The 3,567-nt window shown below is 34.6% G+C and overlaps 1 long non-coding RNA gene across 1 annotated transcript; it reads right to left on the bottom strand.

Annotated features, from left to right (window-relative positions):
• Window positions 2,122-3,357, bottom strand: LOC109128134. The gene is made up of 3 exons (XR_002034595.1): window positions 3,201-3,357; window positions 2,819-2,894; window positions 2,122-2,370 (listed from the first exon to the last, which is right to left on the bottom strand). It is a non-coding gene; the product is annotated as an uncharacterized LOC109128134 (long non-coding RNA).

Raw genomic sequence — 3,567 nt, 5'->3', positions numbered from 1 at the left:
TGACAACAAAAGATCAGCTCAAACGAGCCAATTGGTTGGGAAATCGTTTACAAATAAAACTTGGTGCGGAGATGTACGCGCTTGGCGTGCCAAAGAATCCGCCCTTACATTAGCATTTCTAGAAATTAGAGATAAAGAGAAAGAAGAGAATTCATCCCTATCAGTCTTGATGTCGTCAAGGTACGCCGAGAACGCTGGCCAGTCGGAAGGGGAAGACACCATCTTCACCAAGTCTGAGCAGTCGGTATAAAAAGCCACCTCTCTGAAGTCATGCCCAATCATGCAGCGCATCGCCCAAAGGAACGCTTCAACTTCAGAATGTAATGGAGATAGACTTCGTCGGAAATTCTTGGCACCCAAAAACGGCAAACCTGTCTGGGCGGAGGTACAACACCATCCAGCACCTGCATACAAATCCCCTGCTTTCCAAGATCCATCTATGAAGCATCGGTATCCCGAAAAAACCGAAGGAAGGGAGGTTGTGGCCACCCTAGCCGGGGTCTCCAAAACTGCTGGAATGGTGGGATATGACACCGGGTCGTCCTCGACCTGAGCCTTCTGCCACGCTGCAGCTTCGCCCTCTGCTAAGCTAACAATATCCTCCGGCCGCTCCACAATATTTTCAAAAACACGTGCATTCCGTGCTTTCCAAATAAACCACATAAGCCACGGAAACGCCGCAACATGGGCCCCAGGATTCTGCTGACCCAAAAAATGATCAACATTTGCATATACTGATTCCGTCGGGAAAGAATTTGGTCCCACTGGTACATGAGCTAGAGCCCAAACCTGACGGGCCGGAGGACACACAAAGATTGCGTGATTGATAGTCTCCACATCCGCGCCACATCGCACGCACCGTAAGTCGCAAGCAATACCCCGTCGTCCCAAATTTGCCGAAACCGAAATACACCCAGTTAAGTATCGTAAATGCAAAAAAATATATTTATTTATCTATAATGTTATGGTGATATACTCAAATTTAGATTTATTTAGGACATTACTTGGGTTCATCCCGGTGAACCTCTTTATTCATATCCTTATAAAATAAAATAAAATAAAATTTGTATACATCATTATAAAATAAAAAATTCAAACCGATCTTTTATAAACCAAACCGATATATAATTTTGTTCTAATTGTAAAATCTAAACTCTAATCACCTTATTTGTAAACTAAAACTGACATATAATTTGTTCTAATTGTAAAATCTAAATTTTAACCAATTCATTTGTAAACCCAAACTGACATATAATTTCATTCTAATTGTAAAATCTAAACTCTAACCACCTCATTTGTAAACCTAAACTGACATAGTATTTTTCAAAATTCTATTCGATTCGAATTGAGTTGAAAAAGTTGGTTACAGTTTGGTGTTCTTGTAATTTTATTAATATTTTTGCTTTTTTTTACAAAACAGGACGAGGAAGAGAATGTTATCTTCAACCAGGATGTAAAAACTCAATGACATGCAATGAGTTTTGCTATTATAAAGGATACCGAATAGGAGGATTTTGTGAACGCTATGGTGGCTCAGATAAGTCTGGCCATTGTTGCTGCTATTACTAGCTTTGAATCTCAAGACTATTCCAAATTGCATGATAATAATGTACTCATTATTAACTAATCCATTATTTTATGTGTATTTTTAATATCAGAATAATTAAAACTATTTTAAATATATTTTTGTATATGGGAACCAGATTAAAAAAAAAAGTGGAACCGGAACAACTAAAAAATATATATTTGTACTCAATACTCGAATGGGTACTTACAAAATATTTGTACTAAATACTCAAATGGGCATCCAGTTACCAAAGATTACCCATTCAGCTATCCGAATAACCAAAATATTTGTATATTTTTCTAGTATTTTGTACCCAATTATATCCAAAATCTATCAAAATATTTGAAATTTAACCCATATAAGACTAATAAGTTATAAATTAAAGATAATACATCTTATTACAGAAAATCAATTATATATTATAAAATTTCTGTTAAAATTAATGTATTTAAATTTGTATTTTTATTTCTATTCCAAAAAAGTCAACAATCAGATTTTGACCAAGATTTATCTTCTTATAATTAAAAGAGAAGTACAAATAGGAGAATGTCCAAAATCCCTAATCTAATTACTCAAATTGCCACTCAATTATTAAAAAAGGAGACACTTTATTGAAATCAATAAGGACAAAAATGACTTAAAAACTAAAGATTCGATTTTAGCTGTAGGGTCCGCGTGTTTATCCGATTACCCACCAGATAATCCGACAACGTATCCAGCTGCATGGATATTGATTTAAAATTGGGCCTTACTATTGTTAAAATATTTTGTATGCGTGTTGGGCCTTGCGTATAGGATAAATCCTGCAAAACAGACAAAAATGTAATAGTTGTTAGTTAGTTACTAATCGAGGAATATAGCCTAAAAATATCCATAAATGAACGGTAATAATGGCATATGTTTAAATGTTAATATCTGCCTAAATCACACAACGCAAATCACTGAAATTTCGACTAATAATTCTCCAGTCATCTTATAATTAGCATACAATTACCATATTTGCTACACAATACACTTACCAAAAAAAACAAAAATAAACATCGAACATAGCTAATTTGATACCAAAAAAGCAATGCTAATCAATGCTAATTATGCGTATCAAAGATTTTTGTGCTTGCACAAGAAATCTATCATTTATTGCTTCTAACCTAAACACTAATATATGAATCACCTATAAATATCATCATGAAACGCATAGACCCGATCATCACACATTCACCATTTTTCAAATACAAGCTTTGAAACACATACCTCGCAATGACTGCATCCTACGAGATGTGATGCCTTTCAAGACTTCATAGAAAGTGCAATTCAGGGTTCTTCATACCTGGGAGACATATACACCAATGTTTGGTGAAACATTTGACATGTTACTCGATGATGCCAAGGTAAGTATAAAGATCTTATATTGTTATATACATACACATTCAGCAGTATTTATGTTCATAAACTTAACCTACTGTTATGTCATTTTCAGGGTACAAAGTTCACTCTTCTGTGAAAAAGGATCTAATGAACCGGTTCCAGAAATTCAAGAGGAGAAGTCATGCAAGTCATATGAATTTAATATTTTGAATGTAACATATGATTCAATATAAATTGTTGAGATTTAGAGGTTAGAAGCAACTCTGACCTCCTTATCCTTCTATGTGAGAGTTGGAAGATCGATATAAACTTGAAAGACATGTAGAGTGAGAGAACCAGCCAAAGTAGCAGCATTCCTTGACAGGCAAATGACATCATCTCTTTTAATTTCATCAACCTGCATGTTCGTTTGGGAGGTAAGTCTTCCAATATAGCCATCTAAAAATGTCTAAATTTTAATACAGAGAAACCATCAAACATATATTTGTAAGCTTTTTATTTTATTTATACCTAAAGCCTAACTCATGTTTTGTCACTACCAGTTATTGCCCAATAAATATACTATGAGCAATCGATCCATGCGAAATCCTAATTCGATGAAGAACTGGTACATATCAAAGAATTGGGATTTTAAA

The sequence above is a fragment of the Camelina sativa genome, chromosome 12 (genome assembly GCF_000633955.1).
Source record: "Camelina sativa cultivar DH55 chromosome 12, Cs, whole genome shotgun sequence".
NCBI classification, from domain to species: Eukaryota; Viridiplantae; Streptophyta; class Magnoliopsida; order Brassicales; family Brassicaceae; genus Camelina; species Camelina sativa.
The sequence above is the reverse complement of the archived record's forward strand: the minus strand, read 5'-3'. Positions and strand labels throughout refer to the sequence as shown.